General features: G+C 40.6%; 1 protein-coding gene and 1 long non-coding RNA gene across 2 annotated transcripts in view; one reads left to right on the forward strand and one right to left on the reverse strand.

The window, feature by feature from the left end:
• Window positions 1-14700, forward strand: part of LOC145445856 (ribonuclease inhibitor-like) — a 335808-nt gene that overhangs the window by 21811 nt on the left and 299297 nt on the right. The window lies entirely within an intron of this gene.
• Window positions 5432-5962, reverse strand: LOC145447107 (uncharacterized). Its single transcript, XR_013917456.1, has 2 exons — window positions 5514-5962; window positions 5432-5479 (listed from the first exon to the last, which is right to left on the reverse strand). It is a non-coding gene; the product is annotated as an uncharacterized LOC145447107 (long non-coding RNA).

The raw sequence follows: 14700 nt of genomic DNA on the forward strand, positions 1-14700 counted from the left end.
TTTTTAGCGTTTTCCAATGCTTACTGTAAAACTCTACCGGTAGTCCGTCGCTCCCGGGTGTTTTACCTTTATTCATGTTTTTTATGACATGATGTATCTCATCCCCTGTAATTGGGGTGGATATCTTGTCTTGCTCGTCTGTATTCAGATGAATGTCTACGATCTCATCTAGATATAGTTTCTGTTTCACTGTGTCTAATTTCTTCTCTGGTTGCCATAAATCTTGATAAAATTCATGCACTCGTCTCTTAACTTCGGCTGGTTCTTTACATATCTTTCCTTCTTTATTTTGAATACTATGCATTTTTTTGTGTCACTAGCCTTGCTTTAAGCCTATCGAAGAAGTACTTCGTCGGCTTTTCTTCTTTCTCGGCTCTAGTCACTTTTGCTTTTTGTATTACAAATTGAAGTTTTCTCTTCTCAATATCTTTCAGTTCTTTTAGGAGTCTAATCTTTTCTTGGTGATTCGTTTCATCTTGTAATTCATCTAATTTTTCTTTTATTTGATCTTGTCGTGATTTTTCTATGAGATTTTGTTCTTCTGCTTTTTGCTTTAGTAGAATTTTTATCATAGATTTGAGCTCATCCCACCACTGAGTTATGCTCTCGTAGTTTGGTTTGTTCAGCTCCATGAGTTCCACTATATTTCTTATCTCCTCATTTATGTATTCTTGTTCTAGGTGTTCTACATTACACATCCACGTGCCGCTTCCCCATTTCCCCTCTCCCTCATTTCCCAGTCTCAACTGCATCATGAAGGTGTGATCGGAGATTGGGTTTATCAGGTAAGTGCACCTTTTGATGTTTTTGTCCACCATTTTAGTAGTGTAGATATTGTCTATTCTGCGTTCTTGTTTTCCTGTGATTTTTGTGTATATCCTTTTATTTGGATTCCTCCATCGATATACATCTCTAAAGTTGTGGGTATTAATGAAATTTTTCCAAATCTCCGCAGCCGGGTTGATGTAGCTCGGTTGAAATTTATTATCTTTTTCGCTTATTACAATATTAAAATCACCACATATGACGGCTCTAGTGTATTCCGAATCTATACGTCTTGTCAACTGCTCATAGAATGTTGTCTGGATTGTCCCAACATTTGGAGGCCCGTATATATTCCAAATCTCTGTTTCTATACCATTTTCGTCTTTTATTTTGATTTTTTGTGCTCTATTTTCTATTATAATCTCATCCTGGATTTGATATTGTTGTTCTAATTCTTCACTTGCGAGTATTGCAGTTCCTTGATAGTAGTGTTTGATTTGTTGGGTTTTCTCGTCCAGGAAAAACATCTCTTTTGTCTAGGCTGTTGATATCAGACATGGGGTGATTACTTCATGAATGTAATCGATTGCGATTACGATTACTTCCGAATGACGCGATTACGATTACGATTACGATTACAGCAAAAGCATGAAGTAGTCGATTACGATTACGATTACATTGGAAAAGTAATCACGATTACTCACGATTACATTTATTTTGCATTTTAGAAGTTATATTGGAAGACAATATATGGATTACGCTCAAAAGGCCTAATGAGATAACAAACTTCCTTTAAAAAAGATGCGTGATTTGCTTGTTACGTCATAATGTACCCATTGCCCATTTTTATACAGAACTAAATTGTGTTTAAGTTGTAAGATTATGCCATAATTGTGTAAATGCTTTCCACAATTACCACCCGATTTAGCCGACGTACATCGATATGGAATAGTTGCAACCCCTCAAAATAGTCGGTTCAACAGTTATAGTACAGATATTTCGTCAAAGGAGCTATATTTACCCTATATTTTCAATTGTCAATATCAATCTACATCCGTGACGTCATGGCTTTAAAAAAAAACATGTTTTACACAAGGGCCTTGTTGTAAACATGCTCGCTTTAAATTTATTTTTGTTTTAAATGCAACCCTAATTTATAGCAATAGGCATTTAGGTTCCAGTCAATACCGCGCCACGACACACCAAAAGACATATGCAATTTTGACCAAAACGCGACTTCACGAAGTGTGCTACTAAGGAAAGACCTTGGCCGAAACTTAGTGTATGTGTCCTCTGTCCAATGTCAGTAGCCGCGCTGGGTGGGCATGACTAATGGTCCGGTCCTTCCGATCCGAGCTCACAATGTAAATGCCACCCGGACACCCACAAAGCATTAAAGACATGACAATTTGTGTGTGCGTCTCACGAAAGTTTTTCTTTTAGTCTGCTACGTTAGGGATACAACAATATCTTTTGATTGTATAACAGACCAGAAGTCACGAATTAACAACGTACACTAAAGTAATTATAACGAGATAACAGAGACGCTAAAATTATGAATTACGTGCCTCCAACTCTACTGGTAAATCTGACCATTGGGGCAGAGAGAGAGGATTAAAAATCAATAATAATGTAATGCGATTACCAATATTATTGACGAAATTCAGTCGCCAACTTGAAATTATCACCCTATTGGGCCAAATACCAACGTTTGGACTGGGGACGAATAGTTGTTTTCGTCTTGATTCTAGCTATAACCCACGTTAACATGATATATAAGCCCATGGCTATGGCGGCAGGTCCCAATGTTGAGTAAAGAATTATGAAATAACGATTGACGCATGTTTCAAGTAGAGTCATATGAGCAGAAGATAAAATTCTGCCTTCAACTTATTACAGATAATGTACTGCAAGTTGCCGCTACGACAAACGGCAAAAACGGCTCGCGCGCTGTTATGATATCAACAGCTGTTGATTTTTATTGCTTCGTTGTGGAGACCGTAATGTTTTATTTGACGAGTACAAAATTTCAAATCTCTGTCCGGTGTAGGCCTACGTGGTACTACATAGGCCTACTGCTCAGTGCTCAGCAAGCAGCAACGGTCAAACTACGTTTGCATAACCAAACATCAATACACAAGGTACTAGGTAGAGTGGTGATTAATTATCCTGCTGCGGGGTACTGGCGTGTGGAACGTGTTGATAACCTGATATACAGCACTGCGGGTGATTCTTACAATCACACGAATGTACGTGACGTATCGAATATCTATTTACTGTGGATACTTCTTAGTTCTTACGCAATGACTAGCAAAGCTAATAGGATACTTCTGACGTAATAATGAGCAATGACATTTAAAAATCAGACGTTTGCACCTGGTCTAATACAACTTCCTTGTTCACGAATGTTCAGTTTATGTCATAGTCCTTGTACAAATAAAAAGTAATCGTTCTTTCACAAAGAAATCGATTAAATATGGGAAGTAGTCGATTACGATTACGATTACTTCGGAATTTTTTCGAATGTAATCGATTGCGATTACGATTACTTGGAAATGCTGTAATCGTCGTAATCGATTACGATTACTAATCGCGATTACCCCATGTCTGGTTGATATACACTTTATATTTGTTTTCGTCGCACCATGCTTTTAGTTTTAATTTGTCTATTTTATGTATCTCTTGTACACAATATATGTCATAATTGTGTTTTTTGATTAGTTCTGTTGTCAAATCCCATTTCCTTTCGAAGCCGTTTATGTTTAGAGATAATATTTTAATGTCCATTTTTGTATGCCGTGATGGGTTTTAGGGATTTCCTCTTTTTGTTCTTGTTCTGTCTTTTCTTTTTTATCTTGAGTTTGTCACCTGCCTTGCATTCTTGTCCGTTTTTGTTGATTTCATTTTCTCCTGCATTATCCGATTCTAGGTCAGTACCTTGATCTGTGTATTCAGATCTCTGACTGCCTTCATCTTCATTTATTTCTATCTCATTTTGCTCTGCTTCCTTCACTTCTGTTTTATTCATCTCTGTCTCCTCCTCCTCTGAATCTGGTCCGCTATCGGACAGATGGAGGTCTTCTTTCTCTATTACTGTGATATCCGCAATGTTTTCATCACCAGAGTCTGCCGTGATGTCCGCATTGTTTTCATCAGCAGAGCCTGCAGTTTCCTCTATTTCTACTGCAGTTTCCTCCACTACTTCAGTAATGATTGCTTCTTTGCGCTTTTCTAGCTGGGGATACTCTTTATCCCGTATTTCACATTCTGTTTGGTCATGTTCTTTAGACCCACAGTATCTGCAATACTTTTTTGTGCAGTTAGCTGCCAAGTGGCCAGTTTCCTTGCACTTGTAGCATTTTCTGCTCTCCACCTGTCTATAGGTCGGAGCAAAAATTCTGCATTTCGCGCCACTGATTTCTATATAGGGCGGTAATGTGCCGTCCCTGTAGTCTTCAATCGCTACGGTTCTGTAGCCGTTTTGCAGTTTGAGTCGTTTGTGGTAACCCCTGGTTATTCTAATTACTCTTCCTGCATTCCAGTATAGCACCGCGTTTGCAACTTGTTCGTCAGTCGCTTCAGTCGGCACAGCTCTGACATTGATGTATGTCAGAGGTGGAAGCGGTCTTTGCAGCCTGTATACTTTGCCATTAAATTTAATTTGGCTCATATTTTCCAAGAGTTCGTTTCGTTTCGTCTCTTCTGTCATTGTGATGTTAAAGGCCGTGTACCCCACCTGGAATACTGATTCCATTTCTGAAATGTGGGCTGACAGCCTTATCAGGTCTATTACCTCTTCCTGATTTGTTTCTTGTTCGCACTTCAGGTCAATAGACCTCGGTCTCTGGCCGTGTGTTATTGTTTGATACATTTTGCTATTTCTTCAAACAGATTTTGTCGCGAGCACACAGCTCTCTATTTATTCTGAGCACACAGCTCCTTTAAACCGTTTCGACCGGTCTAATACCGCTTTACCTCGCTTTAGATAGCGGTTTCCCTTTTGTCTGCAGCCTTTGACCGAGGCTCTGACACACAAGCTTGTCAATTGTCCGACTTGCGACAAAACAATCGGGACTTAGATTTCAATTGTCGCGTCGCCTCTAGACAATGGTTTATTCAAACGCTGTTGACAATTGTTTAAATTTGCTTAATTTTGGCTATAGAAGTTCCTGGAGTGATCTTTTTGTATTTAATATACTTGGAATGTCTTAGTTTTTCAATTATCTGTTCACCAATACCTTTTATGTCAAGAAAATCCAAAATTTCAAATTTGCAGTATCGGTACTGCTTTCCGCTGCTTACACATCGGCCAGTGGCGGCTTTTGTGTCAAAAATCCGGTTATTTTCACTACAGTATTGCGCAGTCTTATATCTGGTATTATTTTTGGTTTAAGATCTATTTGTAGCGTTGTTTCCAGCACTCACAGTTGTCTGTGTGTGTCGGACTTCCTACTGCGTCGTTTATAGGCAAAATACGCTACGGCTTTCCTTGGTCGTTGTTGGTTATGCTTAGTTAAACACAGTTTGACCGTTGCTGCTTGGCGAGCAGTAGGCCTATCTATGTAGTATACGTATGTATTGTACGTACACGGGACAAAGATTTGAAATTTTGTACTCGTCAAATAAAATATTACGATGGTTAAAATCAACTGCTGCTGATAATATCATAACCGAACCGTTCTTTGCCGTTTCTCGTAACGGCAGCTTTCAGTATCTGTATAAAGTGTAAGGTAGAATTTTAACTTCACTCATGGCCATGGTTCACTTTATCTTATTCTCATATGACTCTACTTGGAACGGGCGCCAATCGTTATTTCACAATTCTTCACTCGACATTTATACCTGTCGCCATAGCCATCCGCTTGTACACCATGTTTGCGTGGGTTGTAGGTACAATCAGGACCCAAACAGCAATTCTTCCCCCATTCCAAACATTGGTATTGGTAGGGTTGTAACCAAAGTCACAATGTTCCGAGTCACAAGTAAATCTCACTTTTATAGTTTTGACTCGAGTCAAGTCGAGTCATTTTCGATTCCCCCCGAGTCAAGTCCGAGTCCAAGTCAGCTAGTATAGGGTCGAGTCCGAGTCATAGTGTTTGACTCGAGTACGAGCCCAAGTCGTTATGTTCACAGATCAGTTTTCAGATCATTCGGGTTCAACCCACTTTTGTCAACTCTGCTCGAGTGATATAGAATGGATCGTAGTAATTTTCATCGGTTTCCACAGTTTACGGACCCATTTCCAAGTATCAGGACTGATAGACGAAATACAAATAATGTGGTAACTTAACTAGACTTCGAAGTTACATGGAATGTCTGTCTTGGCCGTTCTAGTCTCGAGTCATATGACTTGCATGACTCGAGTACAAGTCGAGTCAATACAAAAATTGACTCGAGTCAGATCTAGTCACCAAAAAATCGCGACTCGTGTCATTACAACCCTGGGTATTGGGGCCACATAGACATAGGGTGGTCAGTTTTTAAGTTGATGACTGAATTTCGTCATTAATATTGGTAATTGCATTTACTATTCATTCGGATTTACCGGTAGAGCTGGGGGCACGCAATTCATAATTATAACATCTGGTATATTGTTATAACTACTTTATTGTATGTTGGTTATTCGTGGCCTCCCGTCTTTTATATAATCAAAAGATACCGTATAGTCGCCCAAACGTAGCAGACTAGAAGAAAAACTTTCGTGAGACGCACACACAAATTGTCATGTCTTCATTCCTCTGTGAGTGCCCTGGTTGGCATTTGCATTGTTGGGGCTCAGATTGGAAGGACCGGACTATTCGTCACGCCCACAGAGCGCGGCTACTGACAATGGACACATACCCAAAGTTTTGGCCAAGGTCATTCTTTGGTAGCACACTTTGTGGAGTTGCATGTTGGCCGAAATTGCATACGTCTTTTGGTGTGTCGTGGCGGGGTAATGACCGCCATCGAAATGCCTATTCCTATAAATTATGCATGCTTTTTTTCTTGAGGGGGAGCGGTATGCATTTCAAATTCAAGCTGTTTAGAGACAAATCCCGAAGCTCAAAGAAAATTTTCAAGTTAATTAACTGTCTTGAAAATACTTTTGAGTCCCCTTAGAGCTCCTCCCGGTCCTATTGGGGAGTTTGGAGTGTGGCAGTTACGGACCTGGCAAGAATGCAAATTGTTGGGTGCGACGAATAGTCCTGCATAGAGTTGGGCAATGGGTGCATTATGACGTAACAAGCAAATGACGTATGATTTATGAAGAAAGTTGTTATCTCATTAGACCTTTTCATCGCAAGTCTTATATTGTCTTCCAATATCTCTTCTGAAATCAGTTCTAGGAAGCAAAACAAATGTAATCGTAAGTAATCGTGATTACTTTTGAAATGTAATCGTAATCGTAATCGACTATTTCCTGATTTTGCTGTAATCGTAATCGTAATCGCGGGCTTCACAAGTAATCGTAATCGCAATCGATTACATTCGTGAAGTAATCACCCCATGTCTGATATCCACCTAGGTGCCGTTCTTCCAGGTTGAAACAAATAATGTACGAATGAGATGCATGTCGCAGTCACTAACGATGCCGTGTAAGCCAGAGGATACTTGATTACTTGGGTGCAAGGATCGTTTTGTATCGCACGTCGTTGTTAGATCAAGCTGCTAACCGATGTGGTGGGCATAGGACGTAAATGTGCCTGCTATATAATTAAATTACTGTTACAATATTAGATAACTCCAGATACTTTGCGTCATCTAATGCAGCACCATCGATCGATGCGACATCAAATGCAGCGCCGTCGATCGATGAAAAAATGCCTATGCCAGGCCTGCGAATTGGCCAATAGGCATGATATTTGTGGTTGATCCAGGGAGCAATGGAATGTTCCCCAATCAATGTTCAGGGAACAATCTTTATGACACAGACAAGTCCCAATCGTTCATTATAATTCGACATTTGAATGCAGTGCAAATACTTATAGCCGTGTAAAGTGCATCTGATCTCTCGTGCCCCTGGGTGTTTTCTGTGAAAAGCATGTATTGGACATATTGCATTCAAGCAACTACTTGTATATGAATTGTGAATGATTGTAATCATATCTTCAATTGCTTCAGATTTTGTGAAATTGGTAACGGAATAAACAAACTTTTTGTATGACGGTTTCTTTATGTAGAAAAGGAAAGGGGGCAGGGAGTAAGGTTATCTACGTTTGCGTCACTAATGAGGTTGGGCGATAGAGATGCAAAGAACTGCAAGGCTATCGAGTCTGCACCACGGTTTTATCTTTCCACGCAATCCCATTGCGTTGATCGCCTGGCGTGGAGGCTGTGTGGACACCAGTTTTAATGTAAAGGCGTTTGTCTGACCGAGCAATAAGATGCACGGTGTACGCTCATACATTACTCTATCAATTATTTATCTAGATTCTAGGAAGTACAAGGAACGTATGTTTCGGTGTTACTGTACAACGCACCGCCTCAAAAGTACTTTTTCAATAGTCAGTGGGAATTGAATTCATTCCTACAGAAGGTAAACACGTGTAAAGCTGTGCAAATTTTGAACCCATCCCTAAACTACTCAATAAAGTGGTAATATAGCTTACGTACGTGCGATAATATTGGAGGTCGTCCATACAGACCTTGCCGCCAGCAAGTTCGTATTGAAAATAAAGAAGATCTACTTTACTATTGTCAAATTGGATGCAAAGGGCCGATTTTGATCCAACTAGATATGCGAAAATCACGAACTGGCCATGAACTCGTGGCCGGCCACGATGAATTCTTATGGCCGGCCATGAAATTCACTGTGGCCGGCCACGAGACAACGCATTTTCATGACCGGCCACGAGATATTCGTGGCCGGCCACAAAAAAATCTGTGGCCAGTAAGTGGCCACGGGAAAGCTGAGACCCCTACTGATTAATCAAACGTCGACTCGGATTTTTCTGTGCGCATAGACTATTTCATTCATTATTGAAAGCTCAAAACCAACCCAGAAGTGCGTGTTATTTCACAATGCAAATAAAAATACATCGATTCTATGACATTCGACTAGTCTCGACATAGCACAGTCTTTAACATGGAAAAAGACGTATTGATACATAAGGGCTACATTGGAAGCACTAAAGTGTACTCGGAGGTGGTCAGTAACGAATTACGCTTACTTTAAGAAGTACTGAAGCAGTTTGCCAGTACTTACTCCAATAAATTTAATTTTCCGTTACGTCTACTTCGTACTAATTTGTGATGCATTTACTTACTGTTCGTTATTTCAGTATTGCAAGTTGAAGTATTATATTTCTCCAGTTTCTCCAATTAGAGAGAATTTCGGAGGTGTTTTCTCGGCGTTACGAACAAGAATTTAATTGTCACGAAATTTGAAAATTTCCGTCGCTAAAAATAAGGAGGGAGAATGTGTTTTCACGAAAGTATCTGTGAATATAATTTAAGTAGCGGGTTGTATGGTTCCGTTCACGCCGCATGGTCGCCAATATGAAATGTTTCATCACAGTAAATATTCGTCATCAAAACATTCGCAACTAGCAGCTATCAACCGTATCGTGATCTAGCAGTTCATGGCGTGTCATAATCTGGAAATATGTTTTCTAGCTCTCTAGAGTAGGCAACCTGCGGCCGTAGAGGGAAATTTGTGCTGCCGTATGACTCGTAACCAAATTAGTATGTGTTGGCGGCCGTCGAAAGGCAAATTGAATTTACGAATTAACTCCTGAATTTCTAAGAGATTTTAATTAATCTCGAAATTTTCCTCGCGCTGGATGCGATTCAATGTTATACTTCAATTTTAATATAGTAGCGCCCTCTGCAATCCGAGCCCGACAGTACAGATGCGATCAGCAGAATAAAATGATGCGCCCCATATAGAAATACCAAGTTGGAATCGTGTGCTTCTCACGAAAGAAATTTGTTACTGGTATATATTTAGGTGATTTCAATATATTTCCACTATAGCCTACACAGGCAATCCTGATGGGAGGTCAAGAAATAGCAGCATGCAACAAAGTGACTAACAGCAATTGGTCCAGCCGAAGATGCATCATTATGTGTTGTAGTTGTTCGTGGTATTCATTGTGTTTGTCGACTACTATTGCCATTTACACCAGGCCGATATTCTTTATGTTTGATTCCGTATCAATCGAATTGTAGCACCGCCTACTTCTAGGCCTTTTGTAAGACACCACTTTCGTGGATAAGATGACGAGGAGGAGCCTAGATGAACTTCTGATACTTGGGTAGGAATTCCGGAGTTGACCTCGGTCGCAATGGAACCCACAACCCATTGGTGTTGTAGCTGTGTATATTATACCACTACGCTATCTCACCACATCATCATGTGCAAATTGCCGCAAATTTCCGAAGACACTGCCTCCATCAACTCCACCATGAATCTGATCACATGGGCTGATAAAGGATAAATATTTGATCGTAATATGTGAATTTACTAATAATAAAGACGAAATTCATTTGTGAATCTGGACTATTTTTCGCGCTGGGGGCGACCATAACGTAAGTAGTGAAGGGAAACGAAATTACTACCCTAAACTTTAAGCTAAAGCAGCCCTAAAACTTGGAACAGTGTTAAATAACAACATCACGACGTAACATATCAAGTATCAAGAATTATCATGTTACTAAACACCGTCAAAATCGACTTATCCCAACAAAGGTCGACTCAACGCATATGGTTTGGTTTATTTGACACATACAACAGTGGTGTATATCGCCTAGGTCAGTACACCACGACAATGATATCAGTAATGTTCAGGTTCTTTGCTTTTTGGTATTCTTTCGGGACGACTTCCACACTCGCGGGCTCTCAACTTCAGTCTCTCTCTCTTTCATGCGTCCGGACTTGTTCTTTACTGCCGACTTCTTTCTGGCGCGGCTCACCATCATACTGGGCTTTTCGAGACACTGCTATTGCAGTGAGGTTAGCGATGAGGAGCCCAGATAAACCTCCGACACATAGAAGATAGTTACTCAACGCATATGATGGTAACCGAGTTCAGATATAGATACGATTGTTACATCACACCTTAGGGGCAACAAGGCAAGATTGCCCCACTTGCTCGGTAATTTTATGAATAGGAGAGAGTAAATCACTGTCTCTTTATTGTGCGCGGCTTTGGAAGAACAGACAGTGAAAGCTTGTTATCAGCGCTACCGGGGCAAGCCCCGGCAATGCATTCACAACGCGAATACACAGAAGAGAATTCGATTTTCGCAGATATTTCTCTATATCTGGGCAGAAATTTAATGATCGATCACTGTTAACGATACCATATTCTACATGGGTGCATGGATTTTCACATTTATTCGAAAAAATGATACCTAAAAAAATGAGAATTGATGATTGACCCCTTTCTACTGTAGGCCTACTGTACCATATTCTTTATGAATACAGGGATTTCCACAATTATTCAGAAAATGGTAATAGTTGGAAAAAAGCACGTAAACCGGAGAAATAGTGAAAAAAAAGCGTAAACCGAGGAGGGAGCCCCTCGAAAGCGCGTAAATCAACCAGGGGGCCCCTGGGCGACCGCCCATCTCGCCCACCCCAAAAGCCACCACTGCATCGATAGTGCAAAATCTACAATACAAACGAAGTGCAAGTTGTAAAAGAAATTTGACTTTATTTACAATTTTGACATTTTTCGACCTGCCGCTACAATTTTGACCTGATTTTGACTTTTTTTGACATATCAAAAACGATGATTTGCCCTGGTTATCGACTAAAAATGAAAGCACACACATTAGTGTATGTCATCTGGTGTAATTGTAGTGGTTCTCAAACAGCGTTTCCACTTATAAATTAGGACTGCCATCGCCTTCTTGTGACTTGTTATGTGGGGTTGCCATACGTCCGAAATTTTACTGTTCAAACTGCGTCCGGGAAATTTTTTTAAAATATGACTAGCCTACATGTCCGGAATTTTGAAGGCTTGAAGTAGGCTAAAATGTTTCGTAAAGCAATAATACTCATTAAAAACATTTTACAACCAGATTTATATAGAGACCAGATGCATATAGCGAGCCCCCAGCAGTTGCATCGACTACGCTATGGTGGGTCCAAGATCAGTGTTATTTTGGGTGAGAATGGGCTGCAAAAACGTTGTTTCGGTCCTGGTTACAACACACAACTACATAACTGCACCGACCTACCCGTATAACAGGGCTATCAAACACAGGGCTGGATACCGCTCGCCCAACGATGTCATCCGGCCCTGTTGCAGACCCTATAGCAATCACCAAAGCGCACGGCATTAAAGATGGCTTATTTCATCACCTATGTTCCACTCCTGTATACAGCCGATAGGCAAGGCTCTGTTAGTGTGATGTCATATTCATATTGACAGACAATGTGTTCATACCTCATTTTAAAACCCGCTAGCAGGCGTTTAAGAGTGTTCGAAATTTGAACTACAAAACTATGGCAACCCTTTGGTTGGGCATAATATTACTCGCCGTCACTCAGACATGCGGTAATCGCGATTAGTAATCGTAATCGATTACGACGATTACAGCATTTTCAAGTAATCGTAATCGCAATCGATTACATTCGAATGAAATCCAAAGCAATCGTAATCGACTACTTCACATATCGAATCGATTTCTTTGTGAAAGAACGATTACTTTTTATTAGTACAATGAATATGACATGACCCAGTGCTCTTCACCTTGCCGATTTTGAAGGGGGCGGAAATGCTCAGTGGGCAAAATGGGGGCGCTGGGCTCAGGGGGGTGGTATGGGGGGCGCTGGAGAAAAATGGCTTCGCAGTAGATGATGTGGTGATAGGACATATCCTTAATGAGTATTCAGAGCAAATTAACACCGAAAACTTCGTTATATATAGCATACAAAAGACATATAGGTTTAATCGTCCATGGGCGCCTAAATGACTGGCACCGAATGTTCCTGTCTTGGCAATCTGAACCACAGAAGAGGAATTCCATCTGACGGGGAAAAATTATATGCCAGTGAAGAAATACCAATTTGAAATCGTGTGCGTCTTTTAGTTTAGTACGATTGGGCGGCAGGGATAGATAAAACTAGATATTCCTGTTGGGCGAATATCCCTGTTGGGCGATTCTATATTTTTTGATATAGCAGACAGGAGGTCACGAAATAACATCATACAACGAAGTCATACCAACGGGTTCGCCCGCCCGGATATGTTTAATTATTAGTTACAGCTTCCACAACACCTCACAATGTTCGCTCTAAGGTTTGACGAGTCTGCGCACACTCAACAACTCACTGCGCAGACCCTTGGACAACAGTGCGTAATGGCTAAAGAAGGTCATAACTTCGGATTTGTTGTGCGCAACGTACATTTTCTGTGCGCAGAGACCGTGTCATCACTGCGCTCGTGCGCAGCTTAGAGGGAACATTGCACCTCTCTCAGCTCTACCGGTAAATCTGGTAACGTGAGCAGAGAGGACAAGGAATTGATAGCAATATATATGCAATTTCCGATCTTACTGACTGATTTTATCATGAATTATCGAAGGTTTTCGCGCTTCGCACTGGCTCGCTAACAGTACAGCTGATTTCGTGGCAAAAGCGAACAACGTGATGGGGGCGGTCGGTTTATCACCCTGTGGAAGCCCAGGACCCAAGTTTTTTTCGGTGGGCCTGACGAAGTGCCGTTTCGTTCCTGCCAACGGGTATACACCCGAAGATGTATAATTATTATTGAGGGGTCCTACCTTTTCAATCACACATCACTCGGCTCTACCGGTAAATCTGTTTACGTGAGAAGAGAGAGCATAAAAATTGATATCAATATACACGCAATTCCCGATTATATTGACCAATTCAATCATTAATTATTGAAACTTTTCGCGCTTCGCGCGTCTAGATGAGAATAGCTGGCTCAGTAAATGGACAGTGGACTCCAAATGTAGATAGAATCAGTAAATAGCGGATTGCAGAAGGGGGGTCTTGGGATCCTTGATCGGTGGATAATCCAAGAATTTTCATCGAAAAACTGGAATAACTCCGCTTCTACGGCTTGGAATTGAGTAAAATTTGTTTTGCATAGTTTTTGAAGACAGCCCAACAATTTCATGGGGTTGGCAGAAAAATTTGAAAATTTTTTTTTTGCGTTTCTGGGCAAATTGAAAATTTTCAAACTCTACGTAAACCGCGAATATTGGTTGGAATGAATTCAAATTTGGTGTGCGTCGTTTTTAAGGCAACCTAACGATTTAATCACGTAGCCCGCAAGATTAACGAAAAAAGGTTATTTTTGAACAGCCCTAATGTCCAGGCACCTGTAAAACTGAGGGTGGCGAGATAACGTATTGGTGTAATCCACAGCTGTCACATCAATGGTTTGCCGGTTTGAGTCTGTCCGAGGTCGACTCCTGAATTTCTACCTAAGTGATGGAGGTATATCTAGGCTCCTCCTTGCCTTCTCATTCGTGTAAGCGATGTCTTATAAAAGCCCAGAAGTGGGTCTTGTTATACAAGTCGGCAGATACGGAATCAAATGATGAAAATTGACCTGGTGTAAATGACCATAGTAGTCGACAAACTCCATGATAACTACAGACAACCTGTAAAACTGTATTGGACGCATGGATCGTAGACGGTGTTACATTTCTGCGATCAGTTCTTCTATTTTTGAGATACTCAAGTATTTATGTGTTTGACTACTTCCATCAGTAACTGACATTTCTTTTAGCAAAATTACTTACTTTTCGAGTGGTTTTCATCACTTTCATGAGTAAAATGCATCACCCTGTATACAGTAACTGAATTTATTTTCGAAAGTGGCACTTATTTGTTGTGCCATTAGTTGTTTTGCGTTAATCGCCAAAACGTATCTTGCAATGTCGAACCATCCATATCAGAATACCTGCTGAAAAGTCTGCAACTCTTCGACCAAATCTACTTTATGAAAATACTTAGTACTTACGCCA

The sequence above is a fragment of the Botryllus schlosseri genome, chromosome 9 (assembly GCF_051294905.1).
Source record: "Botryllus schlosseri isolate E-star chromosome 9, Bs_hap1, whole genome shotgun sequence".
NCBI lineage: Eukaryota > Metazoa > Chordata > Ascidiacea > Stolidobranchia > Styelidae > Botryllus > Botryllus schlosseri.